The sequence below is a fragment of the Molothrus aeneus genome, chromosome 6, assembly GCF_037042795.1.
Source record: "Molothrus aeneus isolate 106 chromosome 6, BPBGC_Maene_1.0, whole genome shotgun sequence".
NCBI classification, from domain to species: Eukaryota; Metazoa; Chordata; class Aves; order Passeriformes; family Icteridae; genus Molothrus; species Molothrus aeneus.
In genome coordinates, this window is record NC_089651.1 from 52,308,098 (window position 1) to 52,321,105 (window position 13,008).

The 13,008-nt window shown below is 44.3% G+C and overlaps 1 long non-coding RNA gene across 2 annotated transcripts in view; it reads left to right on the forward strand.

The window, feature by feature from the left end:
- Window positions 1-13,008, forward strand: part of LOC136558196 (uncharacterized) — a 44,427-nt gene extending 31,419 nt beyond the window's left edge. Inside the window, exons 4-6 of one of the 2 annotated variants that reach the window (XR_010783847.1) lie at window positions 6,609-6,704; window positions 11,396-11,626; window positions 12,795-13,008. This is a non-coding gene — a long non-coding RNA (uncharacterized lncRNA). Of the gene's footprint in view, window positions 1-6,608; window positions 6,705-11,395; window positions 11,825-12,794 lie in introns of those variants that run through there. The other variant, XR_010783846.1, reaches the window with a different exon arrangement.

Genomic DNA, 13,008 nt, shown 5'->3' on the forward strand with positions numbered 1-13,008 from the left:
CTGAAAGCAAGGTGATCCCAGGTGAGTGGAGTGAACCCTGTCTGAGGATTTAAGGGATGGCAGTGGCCATGGGTGTTATGAGAAAATCCTCCTTCAATGGGCATCTCTGCCATAATGTAACTGCACTTCAGGCAAAAGGCACATCTGATTTGGCAACAGATAAAAGCAAAGTGAAACTCTTCTTGTTTATTTTTCTTAGCTTTACAACTCATTACTGGAGTGGCTGGGTTTCCTCCACAAAAAATGCAAAATTTAATGACATTGAGACAGCTGAAAGGTAAAGCAAAGTAAAGCTGAACAGTTCCCTGTTTTACTAAAAATTTCAGACTTTCAAACTTCAAACTTTTCTTCTGTTTTTACTCAATCTTTATTAATTTTAATTAAAAACCTGAAAATCATGGTTCAGTACCAGACCGAGCATTTAATTTCACATCAAACTGAAGTGCCAGTAGCAATAGTAATCATATAAACAGCCATTTTCATAATACAAAGAAAGGGACATGCTGAGGCTGGAGATGTTGTTTGGAATGGGGGACTCAGTGGCTGCCCTGCTGACAGCAGCAGGAACACAAGTGCAGGCAGTGGTCTGTCCCTTTCATTGACAGAGTAAGATCATACAGTCAAATTGTACAGTCACAAGCCTTACAGACAGAGAGGTCCTTCTGGGATCATGTGGTGCCTCAGAAAGTCTGTTGATGCTGCTCAAAGTCTGGGTCTGGCTGACTGCAAAAAGTGTTACCCAACTTTTGTTCCCTTGGCTTTGCTTTCCTCTTTGTTCCCCCCTCTTATTTCTTTCTCCTACTGGGTAAAGTGAGCATTTGAATCTCCAGCAAACACAGACTTTAGGCAATTTAACAAAACCACTGCTCTCCTGCAGTTGGAAGAGGCCAGCAGAAGGACTGTGCTGAGCTGCAGTGACTTGGTGGCCCTTTGCTGGTGCTCACCAGCACTGGATCTGGCAGCTGGCAGGCAGTGAGGGCAGTGGCATGTCCTCTGGCCTGCTGCCACCAACTCATGCTCTCTGTGCTCGTGCTGCCTCCCCCTCTGGCAGGGACACAGGTCATATATATGCTCATATATATGTGTATATATATATATATATATAATGTGTTTGTGTATATATATATATTTATTTATCATAACGTGTGACAGAAGCAAGCTTAGGTTTACCTTTGGGTATCTGTGGTTTTTCTGGCACTGTGATAATTTGACCTCTCCCAGCTCTGCAAGGAGAGGAAGCTGACTAAATGTTTATTGCATTTGTAGATTACATTTGCCCATCTACAGCATATGTTTACAACAAATTTATGGACCCCTATAAAGGAGCTAACAGGCATTATATTTAATTAATGTGGCAGAAATTATATCATTGTAATAACTGCCTGGCCTTTAGAGGTAAAACTTAGTGCCAGGGATTCCCAGATGAATCATCTCTGATAAGAACCAGAAATGACATAGGCCATATATTGTATGGTGAATTTGTTTGGATTGGTACCTTTAGGGTATTCAGCCTTGCCAAGTCTCTGTGGTGCTGACACAGTTTATTACACATTTTCATTTATTAAGAGATTATTTGACTGCAGTTTGTTGTTTTATTGTACAGCAGGTGATAATTTTACACTAAATTAACTGTAACATCTCTGTTAGGAACAGGCCAAAGAGGCTTCTTGCTATGATGCTAAATACTAAGTAATGGCTTTTATTCATCAAGGGAGTAATTTACTGCCATGTGCAGAGCTTGAATAAGACTTTCCACTTACCTGTGGAATTAGTCTGTGCATGTTCAGGTTAGGGTTAATGGTCTTGTGCCAGCACAGGCTCCCTCTTAAAAACAGATATCTGTGCTAAAATTTCACCGTTTTCTACTTTCAAGTGGGACTAAAAAAATGATTTGAGGCTACTAAATCTACACACAGGCAGAGAAATAGCTATTGAGGTCTGGAGATGAGTGATGCTTGTTATGTCAGTCTGTGAGCTGGGATTTTAGCATCAGGAGAGGTTACAGATGGGCAGGCAAAGAAGTGAAAGCTCCTTGCAGAGTTTGACTCTTCAGTAAAATAAAAAGATGTTGTTTCTACCCCTGGCTTAAATATTTGTTATTTCAACCAACTAAATAATTCAACCAGAAAATAATTTTCAAACCCTTTATGAAAACAAAGGAAAAAATAAGCAACAGTAACCATGCCCCTTTTTCCCCACAGAAATTAATAACTTTTGAAGGAAAAATATTTATTCAAAGCCCTTTTTTCCATTTAAAATAGATTACAGATGAAAATAATTTGCCTATCCCTTAATGAAATCCATTATACCAGACTAGTTTCATAGTCTGTCTCACACAGATACCATTGAGTTAAGCTTTATGTTGGGAGATGGGAATTCCACACCAAATTGAATTGGAGACTGAAGCAGGAACAATTATGGCTGCAAATTATTAAAGCTTTGCTATATTGGAAATTCACAGCGTGCTTATAGCAGTAACTTATTATTTAAAAGAACCACACTACAAAGCCAAAAATTAGAGGAAAAAATCAGAACCATATTACTTTGATCACAAGTCCATGTTTAAAGAAACCAATCATTGGCAAAATAATCCCTTTCCAACTGCGCCGTGGATTAGCTTTGGTTAATGCTAACACTGCCTTTCTATGGAGCACATCAAGGGAAAAATTATCAAATAAAATCTGGGGCTGCCTAAGTAATTCACAGTAAATAATGTGCTGGAGGGAAGCCCCTGATACACACACACACACACACATACTCACTCACTCTTGCTCTCACTCAGGACTTTTCTGAGCCAGTTCTGCCTCTGAGTGCAGAGTGAGCTTCCCGAGCGGGTGGCTCTGAGTCACACACATCTGTTCTGACTGGACAAACACATCCAGTGTTATATTTCCAGCTACTGAAAGGATGATCAGAGCTCCTAAACTAGCTGTCCAGTGTGAAGTTTTTTATGATTAGTTATTCCAAGTTGTCTTCTGGGGAATATTTTCCAGGCCTTCTTTTCAAATTTGCTGCTCAGATTGCTCTGCAGCAAGCTTGTTAGCTGGAGTGCTTATGGAGAGCTGCTCCCAGAGCAATGCACATCCATATGCTGAGGATATGAAATAATATTCTTAACTCCTTTTTAGCAGTATTCCCCAGATCTACTGAATGGGTATGCCTCTTTTATTTATTTGGGGATGTTATTGATTTTAAATGAGGGAATGTGAGACTATATAAATGGATGTTGCCTTGTTTCCTTTTGGGAATGACATCTGATTTTCACGCCCCTTCCCCAATTTTTTTGGAGTCTGTTTTCTGTAAAGGAAATGTACAGAAAATTTCAAGCTCATCCTTAATGTGGGATTTGTTGGGTTTTTTTGTTGTTTTTTTTTAAGAGCAGGAGCAATACCAGCCTATGAAACAAAACTCTCCCAGGCCCTAGGCCTGGGAATTTAGTGTTGGTGAGTGGGAGGCTCTACCCATGCATACCAGCTTAGGTGTGAACATTTGAGGAAAAAACCTGCACATTTGAGAGTGGAGGAGGTGCACGGCACTCTATGGACACCACAGGGTCAGCTGCATACAAGGGACACTTGAGAATGAATCCTTTGCTACAAAAGCTGCTGCTCCTAAAGCCACCAATGCAAAAAAGATGAGCAAATCTGAGAATAAACTGGGAGATTCAAAGAAATATTTTGTTTATATTCACAAAATATTTTTTTTTTTGGGCATAGATGATTAAATGCATTCAATCCTTCAGAAGGAGTTTCAGTCACTGTGGTTTTAGAGGGATATGGTCTTGCACCTGCCCTGCCTCAGCACTAGCCCAGTGCTCTCCATCCCTGTGGATTTTAGGCAGCATCCAAAGCACCACATGAGCTTGTAAAGCCCTGAGAGATCCCTGAGCGAGGGCTGTTCTGCAAGGACCCATGGAGATTACAAATGTTCAGGCAGGATTGCAAACGCTGAGGCGAGCTGGCATGAGAGACATCAACACCAACTAGATCATGCCTATTTTTAACATCCAGCAAAACTGTTAGAACCAGTACTGTTATCATCTCTAGGGCTAAAGCCCCCCAAAAGGAGAAGGTATTGTGGGACACCCCATAGAAAGTGATGCTTGGAGGTTACACCACAGTATATGCTACTGCATTACATTTATACCCATCTACCATCCCTGTAGCCTGTTCAAAGAACTGTAAGTAAAAGCTGAGCTGCTGATAACCACTTTACAAATGAAAACTTTGATTTTATTTGATGGTGTAAGACTTGTGAAGAAAATGAGGGAAGAACATAGAACAGAATAAATTTTATTTGTCGAGTAGATGTGGCAGAATAATTACAGTTTCTGGGAGAGTGTGGAGGACAGTGTAAGAAGGCTGGAAAAGAAATAGCAGCTTAAAATGTGATTGTCTGTTGGGGGTGATAGTAAAGTCAAAAGTGCCATTTCCAGTCTAAAATCCCTGTATCCAATACTAAAGAGCATTAGAGCCTAAATAAGGATTTGAATACAAATGTCTTCAACTCCAGCTCACCACAAAATTAAAGGATCTGTTCCAGGAAATACAGCGTCTGCATGAAGAGACCCCCCTAGATCTCTGCCTTTGAAGCTTAAGTTTTAATTTGGGATTAAAAAAAAAAAAAAAAAGTTGCACAGGGCCCTGCAGGAATCTGACACAGTATCCTAGAAGAGATCTGTGCTGCTGAGGGCTCAGCAGAGCAGGATTGGATTGGGGGTCTTGCCACTTGCTGCCCTGAAGAAGGAACACTGCCCATGGTGATGCTGCTGATGCAAGAGTGATTCAGCTGTGAACATGGAAAGAAATGCTGAATATGAGAGAGAAGCAGGGAATCCAGGGCAGGCAGGATGGCACAAAGGCTGGCTGAGTCCTGCTGATGCTGGTTTTAAAGCCAAACACACATGGTTTGAATTAAGGCTGGCCTCCCTCTGTCCAAATGCATCGCAGATTATGGATGATGTGGGTTTTGCATGGGTAATTTCTGATTTTTCTTCTCAGTATAAGGCAGCCCAGGAGACACCATCATGTATGATGTGAGCATTTTTCTTGTACTCTGTGTTTGATTTAATCAAAAGAGCTTTCTTAGCAGCCTGGATACACTGGGTGACCACTTCTACTATTCTCAGCATTTTGCAACATGATTATTTTGCCAGTCTTCTTTTATGTGCAGGCTTGAGTGCACTCAGAAGCATCAGGCACAGCTCATTGATTTAGGGTCATCTGATCTGGGATAAAATAAGACAGTGGGCAGCTTTTACCATTGTGTCTTCACCTCCTGCTGTAGACAGGGCTGGAAGCAGGGTTACCTTCAGCCCATGGGTGCTGCTGTCAAACACAACCCCTCGGTGCTGCAGTGCTGTGTCCCAGCAGGGGCAGTGGCAGTCCTTGGATGCAGAACATTCCTCAGCTGGACTGCTGGGAGCTGAGGCTGGCCCACAGCTCTAGTGGTGGCCTATGGCTCCAGTGGTGTCTCACTGTCATGGTTTGTGGCCTCTCAGGTGTTGTTCCCAGGCAGGTGTCACAGACCCAGCAGCACCAGGAGGCTCTGCCTCAGGGTGACAGTGGGGATTTGCTGCCCTGCCTCACTGATGCTCTGCCAGCTGCCCAGTTGCTCTGTAAGCAGTCCTGAGACTGGGGTTTGTTTTTATTTATTCCATTACATAAAATATTCAAATTTGGAAAAAAAATCCCAAAACAACCCATGCCAACATCAGGAAAGCCCCCATTACCCGGGGGGTAATGCCCATAAGGTATTTCCAGAGAAGGATACTCCCCATTTGCTCCTGCTGGGCAGGGCTGCTGTCCCTTTGTCCTGTGGTGCAGTGCTTTCCATTTTGAGGTCTGATGTTCTTGGCTCAGACCTGGATGCAGAAGCCTGTCCAAATTAAGGGCCTGCTAAGCCTGGCTCATGGACTACTTGCAAGCCCCCTCCAAAGTGAGTGTATGCAAATTCACTGATTGTATTCCTTGTCTTCCTGGAGCTTGTTGTGCAACTCAAGATTGGTTTCTGAGTCATCCTGCTGTGAGTCCCAAGTCCTGCAGGGAGATGTGCCAGTGTGAGCCATATTAGTGAAAAGATCCAATAAAAGAGTTGGTGACTTCATTTGAGCCAGTAGGGGAATTTGTACAGCTCAGCTTGGGCTCTGAGGGCAAGGAACCTTTGGTGAGGGGCAGCTGAGAGCAGACAAGGGTTAATTTTTTCAGCTGGAAGAGCTATATTTTCCTGAAGAGGGAGGAGCCTCTGAATCTCTCCTGTGAGTTCTGGAAAACATTTTGAAAATTTTTTTCTTCTTCAAATAAAGAATTCATTAAGTTTTCTGTTCCTCTGAGTCCCTGTGCTTCCCATTCCCAGAGGCATAATATTGAGCCTAATCACCAACTAGAACAACTGAGGCCTTTATTTTGGTGTAAAGCTGCATGAAAAAAGAAAGTCCCCTGTGTATGCAGCTGTAACACTTGCATAATTTTAAGAAATATGGAGAAACTCACGACTGATTTCCAAATCTGCGTCTTCCTTTTTCTTATAATGAGTGTGATGCATAATTTACACAGGCAAGGAAATGTAGGAAGCTGATTATTTTTTTCTTTGTGTTTATTTTCATTCAGTTACAGAAGGGCTGGAACTGCAGAAAGCTGAGATAAGAGCCCTACCCCTTCCCTTGGTGCGGTGAGCACGAGATGAAGGATGAAGAGGAACTCAAGGTACAACCACCGGGACTTAGCTGGGTCTTTCCAGCAGTTATCAAAACCAAATATGTCTCATTTGTTTCCTGTCTTGAAAAGGAGGAGCATGAGAGCTGTGGAGTGAAGTGCTCAGTGAATTTGGGAGCAATCACAGCCTCAGCCCGAGATACCTGGCCACACCCACAGCTCTGGCAATAAAATGCTGACTACTAAGGAATATTATAAAAATTCCTCCCTGGATGCCACAGACGTGTCAATGGTTTTGCATATGTTGAAAACTCCCAGGCTAATGACATATTTCCTCTTTGGGCTGACTCATGAGCTGCTTCTCCTTGTTGCTATGAAGGTTGGAAGCACTTCAATGCTCTGTGCTGCAAGTACATTTCATGAAAGGAGAGGAAAATCTCAGTATTATTTCTGGATTCACAGATTTGACCCTTTCACTTTTGCAGTCGGTGAGCTCTGCCACTTGGACATTTATTAAATAGCTTGTTAGTGGCAGAAGGAATGGCAATAAAATTTGTGTGTATAATTTAAAGCAAACAATCTCCACTCTTAATCCGGCCTTCAAGGCCTGAAGTAAACAACTGCATTTCAAGGGAACGCTACTGAGAAAAGGAAAGGTCTGGTGGGTGCTACTGCTTTTAAGCATTGAGACAAAGTGTTTAGCAGCCTAAAAGCTCTAAGCCCTGCTTGTTCTGGGGAGATAACAGCTCCATTAATTAGATGATCAAATATTACTTTATTGGTAAATTCTTGCATTGGCCTGGAATGGCTTGTGCTTGCTTATGAGACATGTAACTCAATTCTTTTGAGCATTTATAATATTCTATAATATAATAAATTATAGGTTATTTAATGTAATTGCCATAATTCTCTAATTTAAGTAATATTTTCATCAATGTTGTGTGTTGATTATGACCTGGACCAGGGTATTTGTCTGTGCTGATTTTCAGCAGCTCTCAGGGAAACAATAAAAGGTCTTTTCATGATGTGCAAGATTGACAGAATGTCAAACCTTGTTTTTGTCCCTGACCGGGACAGGTGAGACTCTGTGTACATGAGCTCAGTTTGAGTTTGCACCATGCCAGCACATGAGCAGAGGGAAATGTGAGAAAAAAGGAGGCCAGATAAAGCCCTAAGGGCTGCTGACACAGCGACCAGGAGCTGACCTGGCTCCACTGCATCTGACTCCTGAGCAGGGGCAGTTTATGTGGAGGTGGACAGCACCTTCCTCTGCGTCTGTTTGCCCGGGTGCACTGGTGGTCAAACCACCTATGAGCTGCTGATGGCCAGAGGTTACAGCCTCGGGGCTTAAGGGAAACTAAAATCACTCTAATTCACCTTGAAAAGTGGGCTGTAGGCAGAGTGCTCAGGGCTACGACAAGAGCCGGAGCGGGGAGCTGGGGGCACACACAGTGACAGAGTTCTGCCAGCAGAAGTCACTTGGCCCTCGAGCCAGCACCAGGCTGTCTTGCAGGGACGTGGGCTGCACAGACTGGAATCGCTGGTGGATTTAAATCAGTCCTAGCATTTCACAGCCTCTCCCTGCAGCTCCCCATGTAGGGACCTATACATTTGTGCACCATACAGCTCCTTCACAGCCTGCAGTACTTTTAACACATAATATACATGTTTATCTCAAAGCAGGATAGACACCAATTAACACTGCTCGTTAATGAGGGCACAATCAACTTGCATAACCTTGAACCACTGAATGCACACAGTGATGTATGAATGAGAGGTTAACTGCAGATGACAGCTCATTTCTTTTTGCTCTTCTGCCCAGAACATCCTGCCAATACACACATTATAAATAACATGTTCTCGTGATGTTAATGGGGGGGCATTTCAGAAGCAAGCATTGCTTATTTTTTTTTAGGAGTGATTACATGACATTAGGGGGTTCAGCTTCAATACCATCTGTTACCTCGGCCACTGGGATCAGCTGTTTCCACTGCAGGATCTCCACTACTGGTACCCTTGACCACAGCCCAGTTCTGCGTTCTGAATTAGAGAGCTGAATGTGAAACAAATTCACAGAAAAACCTACAGAAAAGGGCAAGTTGCATTTTTGGTGTGCCTGAGACACCGGTGCCCATGTGACTCACAGTTCACGACTGGCAGAGTGGTGTCATTCGTAATTCGTGTGAGCGCTCCCTTGCTCACCCACACCCCCGTGTTATATCCTGCTTTTCCATGCAAAGCACTCAGCCAGCCACACAGCCCAGCCAGCAACACGCTGTCTCTGCTCTCACACAGACTGCCACACCAGCGTTCCTTCTGTGGGGAATACATTTACTTGCTGTAAGGAGCCATCTAGTGAGGGTTTACTGCACATAAAATTAAAGTAACTGTTTCTCTACTGTTCGCTGGCAATACCGAAAGAAAACATGCTTATTTCTTCCCCTCTTCCCCCCCTCCATGTTCTCCTTGCCACACTTAAGGTGCAGCAAAAGCAAACGTCCTGAGCTGATTGCCCTGTGTCCCTGTTCAAAGCACAGGAGCACATGTGCTCACCCTGCCTCAGCTCTGCTCTTTCACATGTGCTCACCTTGGTTCAGCCCTGCTCTCTCTCACATGTGCTCACTCTGGCTCAGCTCTGCTCTTTCACATGTGCTCACCTTGGTTCAGCCCTGCTCTCTCTCACATGTGCTCACTCTGGCTCAGCTCTGCTCTTTCACATGTGCTCACCCTGGTTCAGCCCTGCTCTCTCTCACATGTGCTCACCCTGGCTCAGCCCTGCTATCCCACATGTGCTCACCCTGGCTCAGCCCTGCTATCCCACATGTGCTCACCTTGGCTCAGCCCTGCTATCCCACATGTGCTCACCTTGGTTCAGCCCTGCTCTCTCTCACATGTGCTCACCCTGGCTCAGCTCTGCTCTTTCACATATGCTCACCCTGGCTCAACCCTGCTATCCTACATGCGCTCACCCTGGCTCAGCCCTGCTATCCTACATGTGCTCACCTTGGCTCAGCCCTGCTATCCCACATGTGCTCACCTTGGTTCAGCTCTGCTCTCTCTCACATGTGCTCACCTTGGTTCAGCTCTGCTATCCCTCATGTGCTCACCCTGGCTCAGCTCTGCTATCCCACATGTGTTCACCCTGGCTCAGCCCTACTCTCCAGGGACCCTACAGAGCCAGCCCAGTCCCCAAGGACCTGCCCTGGGTGCTGGCAAGAGTGAAAGCCAAGAGTGTGGGTGGAGCGCACAGGGAAGGGCCAGGCTCAGCAGAAAGGAAAGGCCATAAACCCAGTCCTGCTGCAGAGCCAGCTGGGGAAAGTGCCCGTGGTCACGCAGGCAGCGATGGCATAGCTGGGAGCTTAATTTAATTGGCAGAAGGCTGAGCCAGAGCCTCTGTCAGCACACAGATAAAAGAGAGCAGCGTTAGAATGGTGGGCACTTCGTGTGAGTTTGCTTTTTAGGTTTGTTTTGTTCTTTAAAGAACAAGCTTGTGCAGATGGAAATGTGAGAGTGGAGTTGAGAGTGTCTGTGCACTGCAGAAAGCTGAAGTTACTGCTCCTGGAACATCAAAAGCACAGCTACAGTGCAAATTCATATTATTAGGAACTGTGCAGTCCACAAAGGGACCAAGCACACTGAGTTAAATATTAAGCCCTCACCCAGGGAAATGACAGCAGCTTTGCCACAGGTTAGAAATAAGATTTTGTGTTGTGCTCTGAGATTTTCCCCAGTGAGCGCATCTGGGGGCAGGGACAGGGCGGAGGGGCAGCACCTCCTGTTTCAGGTGTGCTGGACCAGTCTCCAGACTGAAACCAAGCAGGCACTGGGGTCTCCATGGAGGTGTGCCTGGATGCTCCACAGCAGGCCATGTGCTGGAGCCTCCATCCTGACATTCACTGAGGGGGCTCCTCTGGTCCCTGCCAGCCTCCTGGGGGGGAGTTTGCAAGCAAGAGAGCAGCTGCACAGCACTTGGAGCAGCCTCATGCTGTGCTGGCTCTGGAGTAACCCTCCCCATCTCCTGCCTGCCTGTTTGCTGCTGGCTCTCAGCAGGCAGCTCTTCTGCTCCTCCATAGCTCAGCTCTCGCTCTCCCACGTTGTCCTCAGCTCAGTTCCCTTAGGCACAACTGGCCAGCCCTCAATGGGAGAGCTCCAGCTCTGTGGCACACTGGGGGAAAGAGACACTGAGATGTTTGACACTGTGATACACAACAAACAGGACAGTCATTTTTCATAGCTACGATGCATATCAGGATAGGCAAAGTAATCCAACTTTTATAAACAAGCCCATATTCTACAAAACCCAGACATGCTCTCATGCACAAGAAAATGCCCTGAATTATGAATGTCTGCCATTTTGCAAGAGTTATTCCTTGCTTTTAATTTTTCCTTGAAAACGTAATCAATTAATTTTTTTCACTTTTTTTTTTTCAGTGAGAAAATTGCCATTTTTAGTCAGTGGAAATTATTTGACTACATCAATGATTAATAGGTTTAATGTAATAGCTGCAATGGAAATTTAGAAAGCAAACAAGCCAAACAGAGCTGAATGGATTTGGTATAATGATTTCATTAGGGATTTTTAAAAGTTTGCTTTATACTTGCAGTTATGTTGTCAGAAAGAATTGGCTGAATTCAGTCAAAATGGTTTGTTCTTTGTCTGTCCGTGGTCACCATAGCTACCATTTCAATCTGTTAACATATGTGGTATTATTTTGTTCCTTTCTCTTAAACTCTGTTCACAGATGCTGTCAAGATTTCCCTTTGTACATATCTGATCAGTTCATGCCAGCTTTGGCTCCATGCCTTTCCAGGGGAGAGCCTCCACCATCAGGACAAGGTGGTTCAGCCCTCGGCGCAGCAATGGAGACAGGATTAGGAGCTGGGCTGGGGATGGCTCCTACTCCACTAAGGCATGGGATCTGTGAGCAATACCTTGGGAAGACATTGTCAGAGGTGTGCCTTTTTCTGGAGAGGTGGGTATTGCCTGGATGTGCTGTGGCAGCTCCTCGGCTGCCATAAATCAGTATAAATGCATTCATTTTAGTGGAGGTGTCGTGTCTGCTGTAGTCAGGCCCTGTGATGTTGCTCATTACACAGGTTTTGGGTAAGGAGCCAAGAGATGAAGGGAGGCACGGCTACAACATTTTAAATAAATAAGTAATAAGACTGTACAGCCTCTGTTCTTTTGCTTTTTCCAGTCTTAGAAAAGGTTCAGGTTGCCACTGAGGATGGAGGTATATCCACTCTGTGCTATGGAGGGGACTGGAATATTTAGTGGAGATCAGATTATCCATATTTCGCATTTTAATTGGCATTGAGTGAGGAAAAAAAAAAATCAGGTTTCTCTATTGCTGAATGTGAAGGTGATTGAGATGGCTTCATTTTCTTTCCAGCTGTGAAGCAGGCAGGTAAATATATTGATGTATGGATGCAGTACAGTTTACAGTGAAGCTGTAAGAGAAATCAGTCTGAAAAATACACAATTTCCTTTCCACAAAGCACTCACAGACAGTAAAGTTAAGGTGAGTCTGTATATTTATATTTTTAAGAGCATAAAAGTATTTGTTTAAAGCTCTGTAGCTCTGATTTTTCAGAGCCACTGAGCACCCTGCTCTCTGGTTTCTTTTAACTGGAGATGTAGGTTTTCAGCATTTCTGGCAGCCAGGCCCCCTTTACTAATGCCTGCAGAGAGTAGCTGGAGAAAGTGTGAGAAACATTATTGTAATGAGGGGCTAATTCTGCCTCTCCTTCCTGCCTCAGTGCAGATGAAAGAGTGCCTGCAAGTCGTGTTATGTGCACAGGAAAAGGGAATTCTGATTACTGGCTCTGGCTCCCCAGGGGCAGGGATGATCTCCTAGCACAACTCACAGTAAGTCACATCTGCATTTCCAGTATAAGGCCCCTTTTTAAGGACTCCTAGTTTAGCTATAAAAATTCACTTAGCATGCATGAATAGAAACCAAATTGACAAGATAGACCATAACTGCTCTGAAAGGGCCATTAGTTCCTGTCGTATGAAAAATCCACATTTTTAAAAAGCAAGTATTATTCACATTTGCACAACAGGCTGTAACTGTTCTTTCTAAGTCATTATAGACTGTATAGAAATAATAATTTTCAAAATCACTATTGATACCACAGGCACAGAAACAGCAGGAGACAGATGTCTTTGCTTGATATTAATCCAGAGCCTTCCAGTGCCACTGAACAGGATGGGATCAGTTTAAACCTTTGATTTACACCCATGTAACTGAGACGAGGAAGACCCCAGAATAAAGATTTGGTCTGATATCTGAGTTTGGTGCAACATTTCTGGTGTCATCAGAGGAATCCCAGAGGGGCAGTGGCTGTAAGA